Genomic DNA, 16,323 nt, shown 5'->3' on the forward strand with positions numbered 1-16,323 from the left:
ATTGGTGAGGAAATTAATGATTTTTGAATGTTTCTATTGGATCCTGTAACTATGATACTATTCCCTAGCAATATATGGGGATTTCTTTCTTCGTTATCTACTATACTAGTATATATTCTATTAAATTTATTTGTTTTTAAAGGTGTCTCATTGAATTTCAATATTTTTTATTCTAATGGCTTTACAGAGAATTTTTCTTTCATACACAATCTCATTGATACCTTTGCCAATTGGTAAACACTGGCAATGTTTTGTAGTAACGCTCAAAAAAATATTTCCAAAGAATTAATAGGAGGCATTATAAAGTGCAAAAGCCATAAACATCAGTGCGACAATGAATGAAAGACCAAACAATTCCACAGCCATAGAAATCGTAGAAAATGAAATAAAGAAAACCGAAAAGGCATCATAAAGTTATTATTAAAAAAATATAATAAATTTACACAATAGACGTGTTCTACTCATGTATATCTAAGTTAAGGACCTTGTTCAAACAAAGCAATGGTCTTACTTGATTTCATGTCACATTTTTTATCATGAGATTTAAAATAATAGGGCTGTTTTTTTTTTTGGAGTGTAACATAAAAAACGCCATTGTAAATCGGTGGCCGTCGTTGTCGGTTGTCCCATTTTCGATGGACCGGTAAAATCGAATTTTTCAAGTCCTCAACCACCAGCTTTCGGTTTTAATATTTTCGTTGTAAAATTTCCAATTTAATTCCAAATTTAGGCAAATGTATACAACTTTTAATAAATTATTGAATTTTTTTTCCTTGATTTTTTGTAACAACAAATGTTATTTTTGGATGGTGCACCCAAAAAAGTTTACTTGGATCCAAAGATTTTGACCTTCCCTTAAGGATTTTGGATGCGGCTTCTTTAAAATAAAGACATCTTTGACGGACCTCCCTGGCTTTAAATCTACACTGAAAAAAAAACATACTCGGTTCCAAAGATTTTGTCTTTACTTTAAAAAATTTGGTATTGATTCCGAGCCAAAGAAGCGGAGAATACAAGTAAGGATACTTTTAAGACACAATTCTCTTTTAAATTTAGGTTTTGTGTACTTGATTCTAGGAAGCAAATTTTAATTTTTCGCTTTCTCAGCTTTTTTTCTTCATATGCTATCAAAGTCCTTTAAAAACGAGTTAACGGCAACTTTATTTTCCAAATTAGGACTCGGCTTCCAATAGAAATTATGCTATGTTTGAAGTAAAAAACTTCTTTAAAATAAAGTTTTGAAAAACATGTCCTATATTTGAACGATTTTTTGCTTTGTAGTCAAGATGCAAAAATACAACAAATTTAAAGACAATTTCATTAAATTTAAAGAATTTTTCTGAATTATTAAAGTCAAGTTGACTTTAGCCTATAAATTTTTTTTTTCATGTTAAGATACCCATTTTTAAGTCAAATCACTTAATTATAAGGACAATACGACTTCATTGAAAAGTTTATCGACTTTTGGACAAGGAAAATAACTTTATTTTAGAGAAATGCGTCTTCTATGCTAAGCAAAATTTGTATTCGTATTTTAAAGACATGAAATCTTTGACCTCACGACAATATTTTTTCAGTGTAGGATAAATAAAATTAAAATCAGATACAGATCTCATTCATCGAATTTTTATCCTCTTTTTGCGATATATTAATAAAGGTATTTATGTACAAACAAATTCCAATTTAAAATCCAAATTAATGCAGGTACTTCAAAGTAAAAACAGTTTTCTTAATTAAAAAAAAAAAAAAAAAAAAACATTAAACCAAAGATGCAAATCCTTAAAATAAGTCTTAGCCTACATTTGAAGCGATTTTATCTTAAATTTAAAAATTTCTTTAAATTAAAAATGTTTTCTTTAGATTTGTGTCCTAAATTTAATGAAAACAATTTTTGAAGCATGGATTATAAACTTTCATTTAATTAAAATGTCATTATTTTCAAAAATTTTGTCCTTAACTTTGGGTAAATTTCGATTCCTACAATTTAAGTTGCATAATCTTCCATATTAGGTTAATATTTTTTTCAGTGTGACCATGTTACATGTTTATCTCAAAAATGTTGTTTTCTCGCCAAACATAAAATGCTTTTCGAAAACCGATACATAATTTCCTAGAAAATAACATGGTTGCGATAAAAAATGTTACATGGTCACCCTCCAAAAATAACATTTTGTTCTTGAAACATGCTTGAGGTGATCACATTCCTTCTCTGGGTGTGGTTTTATGAAAACCGTCTGAACCGGTTATGCTGCAGTGCTATACTAGTTTTCCAACAGGATCAATTTATCTGTGAAATTTACCCCGCCATTGTCGGGCTAAAGCTTGCCATATGTACACTCAAAAAAAGTTTACTTGGACCCAAAGATTTTGACTTCCATTTTGAGATTTTGGTATTGATTCCGAGCCAAAGATGCGACTTCTTTCAAAATAAAGACATTTTTAGCGACATATCTGGCTTTAAATGTAGTATCAATTAAATTAAAATTAGGATACAGATCTCATTTGTCGAATTTTCATTCTCTTTTCCCGGTATAAAACTATTCATGGAAAAACAAATTCCAGTTTAACAAGTGAGTTAACAAGTGAGTACCCTAAACCACCCCTACTGAATTAGTAAATATTGTTTGGTTGGTATCAATGGTCCATTATTAAAAAATAGAGGAAATCGCTCAATTAGTGTGGGTAACAAATCTAAATTTCTGAAAATAGGGCAATAGATGTATGTAAGAGATGCATGTAAGTCTAAATACGATCGGCTAATACAGGTACATTTGAAATTTGAGCAACATTGGTTACTAAATAATAAGAGTATTATGGCCAAATTTGAGAAAATCAATCGAAACATATATATGGGAGCTATATCTAAATCTGAACCGATTTGGATGATATTTACCAGATTTGGTTGTTAACTCAGATGGTTACCTTGTGCCAAGTTAGAGTAAGATCGGATACTAAATAAGGCTATTATGGTCAGAAATAAAGTTATAAGAGGTACATTTTTCAAAAACGGGCGATACATATATATGGGAGATATATCTAAATCTGAACCGATTTGGATTATATTTTGCGGGAGATTACCTTGTGCTAAATTTGATTAAGATCGATTAATAAATGAGGCCAAAATGGTCAAAAATAAGATTATAAGGGAGAAATTTTCGAAAACCGGGCGCTACATATATATGGGAGCTATATCTAAACCGATTTGGATGATATTTTATTATTCTTATTTTTCAATAGTAGATTAGAGTAAGCCAAATTTGAGTAAGATTGGTTGATAAAAAGGGTTTTATGGCCAAATTTGTCTAAATCGGGCGATACATATATATGGGAGCTATAGCTAAATCTGAACCGATTTCGATGAAATTTGGCACACTTAAAGGGTGGTCAGTTGGATTACTTTGTGGCAAATTTGACGCCGATCGGTTAGTAAATTAATGCAATCTGACCCTATTTATCGAAATCGGGCGATACATATAACAGGTTGGCTGATAAGTCCCCGGTCTGACACATAGATGGCGTCGCTAGTATTAAATGCATATTATTTTTATATAGTACCAACCTTCAAATGATTCGTGTCAAAACGTCTGTAAGTCAATTAGTTTGTGAGATAGAGCGTCTTTTGTGAAGCAACTTTTGTTATTGTGGTGAAAATGGACAAAAAGTAATTTCGTGTTTTAATAAAATACTGTTTTCTGGAGGGGAAAAATTCGGTGGAAGCAAAAACTTGGCTTGATAATGAGTTTCCGGACTCTGCCCCAGGGAAATCAACTATAATTGATTGGTATGCAAAATTCAAGCGTGGTGAAATGAGCACGGAGAACACTGAACGCAGTGGACGCCCGAAAGAGGTGGTTACCGACGAAAACATCAAAAAATCCACAAAGTGATTTTGAATGACTGTAAAATGAAGTTGGTCGAGATAGCAGAGGCCTTAAAGATATCATTCATCAATATTTGGATATGCGGAAGCTCTGTGCAAAATGGATGCCGCGCGAGCTCACATTTGACCAAAAATAACAACGTGTTGGTGATTCTGAGCGGTGTTTACAGCTGTTAACTCGTAATACAACCTAGTTTTTCCGTCTATATGTGACAATGGATGAAATGTGGCTCCATCTACTCAGCCGACTGTTCAATCGACAATCGGCTGAGTGGACAGCGACCGGTGAACCGTCTCCGAAGCGTGGAAAGACTCAAAAGTCCGCTGGCAAAGTAATGCCCTCTGTTTTTTAGGATGCGCATGGAATAATTTTTATCGATTATCTTGAGAAGTGAAAAACCATCAACAGTGACTATTATATGGCGTTATTGGAGCGTTTGAAGGTCGAAATCGCGGAAAACAGCCCCATATGAAGAAGAAAAAAGTGTTGTTCCACCAAGACAATGCACCGTGCCACAAGTCATTGAGAACGATGGCAAAAATTCATGAATTGGGCTTCGAATTGCTTCCCCACCCACCGTATTCTCCAGATCTGGCCCCAGCGACTTTTTCTTGTTCACAGACCTCAAAAGGATGCTAGCAGGGAAAAAATTTGGCTGCAATGAAGTGGTGATCGCCGAAACTGAGGCCAATTTTGAGGCAAAACCGAAGGAGTACTACCAAAATGGTATCAAAAAATTGGAAGGTCGTTATAATCGTTGTATCGCTCTTGAAGGGAACTATGTTGAATAATAAAAAATGAATTTTGACAAAAAAATGTGTTTTTCTTTGTTAGACCGGGGACTTATCAGCCAACCTGTTATATATGGGAGCTATATCTAAATTTGATTCGACTCAATAACGTTCGTCCCTGTACCAAACAAACGCCACGTACCAAATTTCATCAAAATCGGTTAATAATTGCGACCGGAATCCTGCGAACAACAAATATATGGACGGACGGACGGATGGACACCAAGCGCTAGATCGACTCAGGAAGTGATTCTAAGTCGATCGGTATATATTTTATGGGGCCTAAAATCAATATTTCTGGTAGGCACATTTTTTTGCAGATCAAAGTTATTATACCCTGACCACTATGTGGTTAAGGGTATAAAAATCCTAATTATAGCGGATCCTTCAAAATAAAAAATGTTTTCTGCATTCCAAAAAACTTTAAACTAAAGATGCTAAATCCTCAAAATAAGTCTTAGCATATATTTGAACATTTTTTTATCTTAAATCTGAAGATTCAATATTTTGGTTAATTTAAGAACGATTTCTTTCAAACAAAAATGTGTTTCTTTACTTTAACCCTTTCACTACCGAAATTAATCTAATGTTAAAAACTTTTATTTTACATCTGTTTTTAGTTGTACTAACAGCATGTAGAACAAAAATTGTCATTTTAAAAATTTACCTCAAATACTTCAAGAGCAATATGAGCTTGTTTTGAAAACTTGATTCATGAATTGTGACCAAATGGCCTTACGAAAATAAGCGCTATTTGGCCTATAATATATTTCAAAGTGTGAGAAAAAATACAAAAAAGAACCCGTAAAAGTATCAGCTATAGTTTTTGTATAAATGTCCATTAACTAGAAACATACAGTAGAAAAATTGTCTTAAATTTTTGTATTTTTCGTTTATTGTTAAAGAAGTTTATAAAAATTTATTTTAGACCTCACCAATATGGACAATATTTATAGCTTAATTAGATTAAAGCCTCTACTTTAAAATAACATCGAGAAATAAATCGAAACTAAGTGGGAAAATAGAATTTGGTGTCTTTTTCGAATGTCCTTCTAAGTGGACATCGGTAGTGAAAGGGTTAAGTAAAATTGGTGTTTGTTCAAATTTAAGTTTCGTAATCTTTAGTATCACGTAAATATTTTTTTCAGTGCGGGATCACATTTAATACCGAATATTATAGGGAAAATGTCGTGAAGACAATATTGAAGTCCTGGCCAAAAAAAAAACAAAAAATCAGCCACAGACCAGACCAAGAGGAATCACAACCACAGAACACATTTTTTCATTTCTACCCACAATGGCCATTAAAATCTCCGAATCTAAATCCTATGGACTTTTGTGCCTGTGGCCTATTGGCGAGTAAGATTGTCACTAAACAATACCAAAGTATCGATCATCTCAAGACGGCACTTTGCCGTGAATGAGCCAAAATAGTGCAGGACCAATTATTATTAATATTTCTTGCAACGTGTGATGGCCGTTTGATGACCATAAATAGTGCTAAACATAGCCAATTAAAACAAATCCGAACTGTTGCCTTACATATCAACCACCTATATGCTCTATTTGACTTAAGGATTAATTGACCAAATTGTATCATATATACTAGGTCTTAGTCTTGTTCTCAAAAACGGACCTAATATATAGACCAAACTAACAATACGCACTGTTCCATTGTTTATTTTTTTTTTGTTTTTCAAATATTCCTTCGATTTTCAAACAGATGGGATCAAGCAGCAAAGATTTTTTTTCTTTGTATTATAACAAATTCAATGGCACGAGAAACTCAATTTTTCTGTATCTGGGAACCTTTAGCAATCAAAAATTTAAACATATGCGAAGTTATCGAACACCTTTAAATTCCTTAATGAAGATACCACCTAATGAAATACTAAGCGGAGACTGTCATTCATCATCACTACCACCGGTTTCAACATAAATTTCTGTTAATAAATCACACTTTGTCAAGACAAATGCTATTTTAGGATACATGTTTCAAACAAACAAAAAAAAAAGTCGAAAGCCTTTCCGACTTTCATTCAGGCAAATACAGAATACAAAAATGTTTCCAAGGCATAGAAACAAAAGCGTGTCATTTAATGTGATTACATTTAAAAGGTGTTAAAGCTTTGCCTCTGCTGGTGGGCACAAGACATTATGTGGAAAGATTGTTTCAATGCCTATTTATGGAGACATATTGTTCCTCATCTTGTTCTCCATTAGAGGTGCTCTTAAGAATTCGTTACGCAAATTGTATAAAATTTATTCTTATAAAGGCTTTGACAAAACCTCCCCATTACATGGATATGGATTGAGATTTTTTGTTTTCGTTTCTTTGTCAATTCTACATAATAATCATACGTCTGTATATAATCGGGTGTTTCGCTATCACTTTTATTTGTCTAATAATCCCATCAAAAAACAAAAGCATCGCCAAAAAAGTAGTAAAAATTTTCTTTTTGGATCCGGAAGTGGAGCAAAAGAAGATGAATTTAACGCGGGCTTGTCATATGACGGATGTCCTCCATTTCAACAGCTGTTGCATTGAATTTGCATCACTTCTTAAGGTCTTATCCGAATTCAGTGTTTTGGTTGTGAATTAAAAAATTTTGTGATTTTTTGCCACAAATATTTTTTTTTAATTTTTATAATTTTTAATGCATCTTAAAGCTTGTCTGAAACGTTTGACCTAAAATAGTTTCAAAAATTCGCAATTTTGAATGGAAAGGATTTATTATTATTATTATTATTTTTTTTTTTTGACAAAATTTGAATAATTTGTACCATTTTATTAATTCTTACTCCGTTTTTACCCTATTTGAAACAAAACAAGTGTATACGGCCGTAAGTTCGGCCAGGCCCAGTACCCTCCCCCATGGATTGTATAGAAACTGGTACTAAAGACTGTCATCCACAATCGAATTACTTGGGTTGCGGTAACACTTGCCGATGGCAATATATCTTAAAACTTCTTAACACCGTCTTCTCAATTGTAAGTTAGTCCATACGGGGTATATATTAAACAAAAAAGGCCGAATAAATACGTATATAACTCAGCTTGACAAACTTTTCTAAAGAAATAAAATTTTGACAAAATTTTCTATAGAAATAAAATTTCGACAAAATTTTCTATAGAATTAATTTCTGCTAACTGGCAGTTAAAGCCTAACGGAGCTACATGAAAATGGCCGTTAATGACATGAACAATAACCAAGTACACTCAAAAATAAGTTTACTTGGATCCAAAGTTTTTGACCTTCCCTTAAGGATTTTTGTATTGATTCCGAGCCAAAGATGCGGCTTCTTTAAAATAAAGAAAGTTTTAACGACCTATCTGGCTTTAAATATAGGACCAATAAAATTAAAATTAGGATACAGATCTCATTTATCAAATTTTCATTCTCTTTTCGCGGTTTATTAACAAGGGTACTCACATACAAACAAATGCCAGTTTAAAAATCCGAATTATAACGGATACTTCAAAGTAAAAAAAAATTCTTAATTCCAAAAAAAAACTTTAAACCAAAGACGCTAAATCCTCGAAATAAGTCTTAGCCTATATTTGAAGCGTTTTTATATTAAATCTAAAGTTTCAATATTTCAGATAATTTAAGGACAATTTCTTTAAATCAAAAATGTCTTTCTTTACTTTAAGGAAAATTAGTCTCAGTTCACAGACAAGCGACTTTAATGAAAAAATTTTTTGAAGCAAAGATTATAAACTTTATTTTAATTAAAATTTCATTATTTTAATGAAATTTGACCTTAACATTTTGTAAATTTCGCATCCTAAAATTAGGTTACGTAATCTTTAATATCAAGTAAATATTTTTTTCAGTGTATATGCGGCCGAGTGCAATCTTAAATACACACCATCCTGAATAAAATAAAATTGCTTACTTTAAAAAATCCCTCGTCGTTGCGTGTTAATTGAATTTCAGAATTTCAGGTGTATTTGATGAAACATACCCCCTGAAGAAGATTAATTTTAATAATTTTAATTTAATGTTTTAAATTTAAAGTTTCTACATATGGAGACTACATTAAATACTTAAATTTAAATTTGGATACATACATTAAATACTGGAATTTTTATTGGAGATTTAGAGGTTCGTCGAAGGGCGCAGAAAAATACGATAATACCTTTTATAGGATTTGAAATTTAAATTCTGTAGATTTTTACCCCCTTTAACGGAATGAGCACGAGAACCAAAATTGGCAAATTTTACTTCAGGTTCGGCCAATTTGAATGATCAGTGTACCCGCCAAAAAAGCGCTATGAATATGACCCCAATGAAAATGAAACTTTAAACCAGGGTTGCTATTTTGGCCCGATTGGACCAAAATTGGTCCAAAAAATTATTAATTTTTAAATATGGTCCGATGGCCGGACCAAAAGGAATTTGGGTGATTTTGGTCAATTTTCGTCAAATCGGTATTTTTGTTTTTTCAAAATTGTCTATAGAAATAAAATTTTCTGCAGAAATAAAATTTTGACAAAAATTTCTATAGAAATAAAATTTTAACAATATTTTCTATAGAAATAAAATTTTGCTGAAGTTTTGTACAGAAATAAACTTTAAACAAATTTTGTATAAATTCAAAATTGTGCATAAATTTTATATAGAAATAAAATTTTGCAATATCTTTCTATATAAATAAAATATTGACAAAATTTGCTAAAGAAATAAAATTTTGGCTAAATTTTCAATAGAAATGGAATTTTGACAATATTTTCTATGGTTATAATATTTTACCAATATTTTCTATAGAAATAAATTTCTATAGAAATAAATAGAAATATAAATTTAACAAAATTTTCTATCGAAGTAAAATTTTGGAAAAATTTTAAATTATATTAATTTAATTTGGAAAAATGGTCCGCTGGTATGAATTTTGGTCCAATTTTGGAAAAATGTTGGTCCAAAATAAAAATTCATTGTGGCAATGCTGCTCAAAACCTAAAATGAAATTTTCACAAAATTTTCTATAGAAATAAAATTTTGACAAAAATTTCTATAGAAATAAAATTTCGACAAAGTTTTCTACAGAAATAAAATTTTGACAAAATTTTCTATAGAAATAAAATGTTGTCAAAAATTTTCTAAAGAACTAAAATGCTGACATAATTTTCTATAGAAATAAATAGAAATAAAATTTTGACATAATTTTCTATCAAAGTAAAATTTTTCCAAAATTTTGACTTTTAAATGATATTAATTTAATTTGGAAAAATGGTCCGCTGGTATGAATTTTGGTCCAATTTTGAAAAAATGTTGATCCAAAATAAAACTTCATTGTGGCAATGCTGCTCAAAAGCTAAATGAAGTAGGACCAAAAAAAAAAGTGAAAACAACAACACAAATTTTTTATGCTTTTTAGGGTCATTAAAATTTTGAGGCCTATTTGCATTATGAAAATAAACCCCAATATTTCAAATGAAAATATATTCCAAATTCCTTTTTGGTATTATGCTTCGTTTTCAAGTGGGACCTATTTTCGTTTTCTGCAGTTTGAACATGGTCGAGGTTTTGGGGCTCATTTTGCAGGGTCCGGGCTATTCGAGTTCTTGCCGATATAAACAAAATTTGCAATATCCCTTTATGGACCGAAAATACATCTAGATTACTAATTACACGACAATCAACAAACATCCGTTAGTTGAAATAGCAAACCTATTTCTCTGCTGAATTAGCAAATGGGTTTGTCAAAAATTTTTGAAAAACATCACAACTGAAAATCACCCTGTAGTAGTTGAAATAGCTGACATTTTTTGCCCTGGCAACAATTTTTGTTACTTTAAAATCACGCTTTCGACAGGCGATGACATGATATTTTGATATCATGACATGATATTTTGGCGTCCAGGATAAATATTTTCTGCTGGCCCCATTTTCATAAGTTTAGTGTATAAACATTTCATGGTTCGTTTAATTAAAAATCTCTTAACTAAAGTGTAAATTTCGATCTCCGTGTGGATCCTATATTAAAAAAGGCGACTTGTTTACAAATTGTATTGCATACACACAAAAAATTTTTTTTCTGATTCAATCACCAAATTAATCGATCCAATTAATTTTTTAATTGAAATGTCTTCAATCACGAAAATGATAGTATCAATCACAGTTTTAATTGGGCATAGAAAAAATTCTTGATTAAAAAATTAATTGATTTTTTCAGCAAATTTCAATTAATTTTTTAATTGATTCAATTAAAAATTTAATTGATGTTGATTGCAAAACTTAATTAATTTATTAATTAAAAAAGGTAGCTATTTTTAATTACTTTCTGAATTGGCTTAGAGTTTTTATTTGGATTAACAAATGATTGTTTGAAATACATTTTTAATTAAAAAACAGTGTGGAGCAGGGTATAATTAAAAAAAAATAATCAGCACTTTTTTTAACTGAATTAGTCTTTCGAATTTGATTAAAAAGTTGATTGTATCAATTAATTTTTTAATTAAAAATTTTAAAATTTTCAATCATTGACTTAATTAACTTAATGTTTCTATCATGATTAAAAAGTTAATTGTATCAATTAATTTATTAATTGAAAAAATTTTCAACTTCAATTAACTTTTTAATTGGAAATATTTTGGTGATATTTTTTCTGTGTAATCAAAAACTACTAATTGTGTTTTAATGTTTGAAGTTTTTAGATGTCCATTATGTACCATTCGACTATTTTGGGTTTACTGCAACAGAATTACTGTTGCAGTAAACCCAAAATCACATAGTTGGGAGTGAATTTATAATTTTATTCGGATCAACTGAAAATCTCAACAACCTACTGACATTTCAGCTGTATGTGTGATAGCAGATTGTTTGCTGTTCTACCAAAACAACTGCTGCAACAGCTATTTTTGTCTGCTGTAAAACAACAGGTAGTGTTTACTATTAACATCAGTCCTTTTTGCTATGAATGTAAGATTGTTTATAAATTTTAACATGAACAATCTGAGAAGGCCCTAGCTCCTAATATTATTTTATGGCCAGCTTTAAATTCTCGTATATGCTATTGCACCTAAGGTAAATAAATAACTTTCAAATTGTAATGTAACATTGTATTTCCTCGTAATATATAGTGTTACCGTATTCCTTTTAACCTTTTGACATAACAATAAATTTTGTAAACAATCAGCTGATTCCATGTAAACATTAACGTTACAATGAATTGGAACATCTGATTCCACATTATCTTCATTTGCTTTATGGTCCTTTCTTTCAAGCTTTACACAATTTTATTAATGACATTTTTTATACATATGTATATCCCCATGTATAGAGGCGGAATTTTATTTTATGCAAATCCATTAAATTAATTCTTTTCTCATGAATCTAAGATGTTATACGACGCGCCCTCATACATGTATGCAAACCTTGTTTTTTTTTTTAATTTTTCACTGGGTCTTTGCAACATTATATTGCCTTTTCCCTTTATTTTAAAATAAAACATATTTCTCTGTCATCCAACAATTCAACAGTGTCAGAGATGGGTTCAGTGTATTTCCTTTTTTTTTGTGAGTTTTGAGTTTTTCTTCACTTTATCGCAGGCTTTTGTATATTTAAGCAGTTTTTTATTATTATATTTCTTATGTCTCATCAGGTGACATTTTGAATTATGGTTTTATTGTCCCACACCATCATCAACAATACCGAAGAATATTCTCCAGCATACAGAAGATATGACTTTGACAAGCACGTATGAGCGTGTGTTTTAGGCATGTGGGAATTCTTCTTGAAGATCGGCAATGATACATAGACTTTTATTTGCCACTGATGAAAGAGGAGAAATTATTTAAGAAACAAATTAAATAGAATGCAAACCGCTAAACCATTAAGCGATGATGAAAAATTAACTCATCATGATGTATTGATAATGTGGCATCTGTGAAACAGCTGACTTTTAAGAACGTCAAGTTGAACCAGAATTAGATAAAAGTTACGGAAAGGAAAAGATGTTGATCATTATTTAATGGCAATGTTTAAACAAAATTTTGTACGTTTTGTACAGTTCATTTTATTGTTTACAAGCTTACAATAGCATTTTGATCTATTGCTTTCAGAAATGGAAATCAAGTGTTATAATGTAATTGCTTTATATTTGAATGGAAAACAACAAGTGGCTATCTATTAGTGCTCTTCAGCATTTAAATGCAAATAAATCGTTTATTTCTCGTACAACGGGTCGTTACCGTGATACTAGCTATATAGCATCGCTTTCAAAAAGTGGACTGAAAAAAACTGTAATAGAACCAAAAAATAACCGAAATGTGGTAGAAAAATTGCTCATGAGCCATACAGTAACGTGGGTGGCCCATATAGGATATACTGGGTGGGCGAATACACACCTCCTCTCGTCGACACGGACAATTCCTAAGGAATATTATATGTCTGCACGGTGCAGTCCGTTCGTCCATTTATATTTTGCGTCCGTCCAGTGGACGAGACTGACAACCCACGGTAGTCCAAACATATTGAAAAATAAGCTTGGACTAAAACCGTTGAAGGGTACAATGGTTAGCATACCCGCCTTGCATACAAAATTCCATAGATTCAATCACAGTTCCGACCAAGTGTGTCTTTTCACCACTGTGGTATCTCAATGGACTGAATAGTCTAAGTGAGCCTGAATTATCGAGCTGCCACTTTACATAACCTAACCTAACCTTTGATGTGAAGCCATTCCAAATTGAGCAGTTTGTAAGCAACCAAATTATAGGGTTTATTTGCCAAAGAGAAAAGTTACACCTTCGATTGGCCATCAGAACTCAAACGCCGCCGATGATAATAAAGGCCGATGATCGTTTTCAGCTTGTATTCATCGACATGTCTTAAAGACATTATTGAATCACTGACATCCATGGACATTCCAACGGGACTCAGCACTTGTCAAACAACCTCGCTTCACTATGGCCACCAAACTCTCCAGATCTCAATCCGTTGGGCTTATGCGCCTGGGGCGTTTTGAGAGCAAGGTGTTAGGTTAGATTAGGTATAGTGGCAGCCTGATACTTCAGGCTCACTGTCTATTGTGAAACCACAGTGTTAAACATCTCTCTCAGAAATGTCACCCGCATTACTGGGAGGGGATAATCCACCACTGAAAATTTTTTGGTGTTTGGTCGAAACTAGGTTTGAACTAGAGGTGTACACGTGAGTAATAGTTTACTCACGCTCACGCACACTCACGACTGAAAAATCATACTCACGCACGATATTTTTTGGTAGGACTCACGCACACTCAAAATTTGTACTCACGCACGAAAACGTCGTGACTCACGAAAAATACCGTGACTCACGAAAAATATTGTGACTCACGAATAATTTTATGATTAATTTACCTTACCGAAGTGTCTGAAAACATGATCATTATTAAAATCGAGAGTGTTATTAAACTCTTAACATCCCAGGTGTCACTGAAATTGTAATTGAATTTAACCCTTAAGCGTTTTATGTTGGCGATCAGGAATATTTTCGTGAGTGTAATACGTTACTCACGCACACTCACGAAGATATTATTTTCGTGACTCACGCTCACGCACGACATTTTGGTTTGTTAATCACGCACACTCACGCTGTTGTCATGTGCGTGACTCACGCACGAATCACGAAAATTTTCGAGAGTCACGACAATTTCGAGTCACGTGCACATCTCTAGCTCACGCACGACAATTTGGTTTGTTAATCACGCTCACGCACACTCACGCTGTTGTCATGTGCGTGACTCACGACTCACGCACCAATCACGAAAATTTTCGTGAGTCACGACAATTTCGTGTTACGTGCACACCTCTAGTTTGAACCCACGACTCAAAGTATGCAGGTGGGGCATGCTAACCATTCCACCACGGTGACTCCCAAAGTAAGGAATTGTTAACTTTGTCGGCCGTGTGAAGGTCATAATTCCCGTCAAAGGCAGCCAATTCGAAGAAATTTAAACTGATTCTAAAATGTGATTTTTTCCAGAAATTCTTTGCTTTTGAACAATAAAATTAAAGAAATTAAAAGAAAAAAACTATAGCGCATTACTTTGTTGCATTAGATATCAACCACCCAGGATAGTGTGTAAATATGACTACATATAGTAATAGGCGATTAGCAACACTGTATGCGACCACTTGCGACAACATTTTTAATGGGAAGCACAAAATACGCTACGGAAAAACGAGACGCCTCAAAACGCAGTTGTTATTCTGTACACCGTAGATGGCGCATTTTCTTCTGTAAAATAATAATTTTTAATTAGTATTTAATTTGTTTTCCGACAAGTGTTCATATCGAGCAAAAATTAATGGATTGTACAATTTAGATTACTTTCCTCATATACATATCTGACAGAAACAATAGGGTCTTTGGAATTGGTTGACTCTTCGTGCATTCTACCATATATTTAAAGACCTTGAGAATTTCCACTTTTTTCTTTAAATTATTGGGTTCTTTGAAGGTTCAAAGCCCAAAATACGAGACAAAATACCGAGACGTCTCAAGTTAATTCACAGCGCAGTTGTTTGTATGTACCCTGTAGATGGCGCCTGTAATATAATAAATTTTAATTAGGTTTAGTTTGCGACTCAGATAGCTTCCACATAAACAAACCAATTTGTTTGACAAAAACAAATTGGTTTTGGAATTGTTAAAAACCCTCGCGAGCTATCATATATTTAAAACATGGAGAATTTTTCACTTGTTTAAATTATTGGGTGTTTTTAAGGTTCAACTAATCCGCAATAAATGTTTTAACTATTCAGATACGTATATTTCTCAACGCTTTTTTGCCGATTTAAAATCACTTTTTTGTGAAGAAGTTGTGGCAACACTGTTTGCAATATCAACAAAAGGGCTGTTTTCTTTTAGCACTGGATACCCTAAGCCGTGAAGGACTAAAAGAAAACAGAGTACTCGCTTATCCAGAACATCTCCACAAATATGCAACACTGTCATCAGCTGTTTAAAAACAATCACAGAAAAGAAGTTAAATCTTGCATTTTTAATAAAGGGTGATTCTTTTGAGGTTAGGATTTTCATGCATTAGTATTTGACAGATCACGTGGGATTTCAGACATGGTGTCAAAGAGAAAGATGCTCAGTATGCTTTGACATTTCATCATGAATAGACTTACTAACGAGCCACAACGTCGAATTTTCAGTGAATGGGCCCTAGAAAAGTTGGCAGAAAATCCGCTTTTTTATCGACAAATTTTGTTCAGCGATGAGGCTCATTTCTGGTTGAATGGCTACGTAAATAAGCAAAATTGCCGCATGGACCACCTAAGACGCAGCCGCGGTCAACATTTAAATGAAATTATCTTCAAAAAGTAAATGTCATGGACCAATCTAACGTTTCAAATAAAGAACCGATGAGATTTTGCAAATTTTATGCGTTTTTTTTTTAAAAAAGTTATCAAGCTCTTAACAAATCACCCTTTATATGAAATGCTCCAATTTGTAATAAATATTTACTGCTGCGATTATTTATGACACTGTACCACTTCGAATTACATGTTTTTTTGATAAATTAGTCACAATAAGTTGCTATTGTGAATCACTTTATCAAAATACAATCCGGCAACATCGGCGCGACTTGTACTGATGAGTTGTTCTGGATAGAACACCAGTGCAACGATGTTCTGGATAGCCCATACAAAT

At 32.3% G+C, this 16,323-nt stretch overlaps 1 protein-coding gene across 1 annotated transcript in view; it reads left to right on the forward strand.

Annotated features, from left to right (window-relative positions):
* The window catches only part of LOC142240434 (MOXD1 homolog 1), a 121,425-nt gene that overhangs the window by 84,065 nt on the left and 21,037 nt on the right, over positions 1-16,323 (forward strand). The window lies entirely within an intron of this gene.

This window comes from Haematobia irritans, chromosome 5 (genome assembly GCF_050003625.1).
Source record: "Haematobia irritans isolate KBUSLIRL chromosome 5, ASM5000362v1, whole genome shotgun sequence".
Lineage (NCBI taxonomy): Eukaryota > Metazoa > Arthropoda > Insecta > Diptera > Muscidae > Haematobia > Haematobia irritans.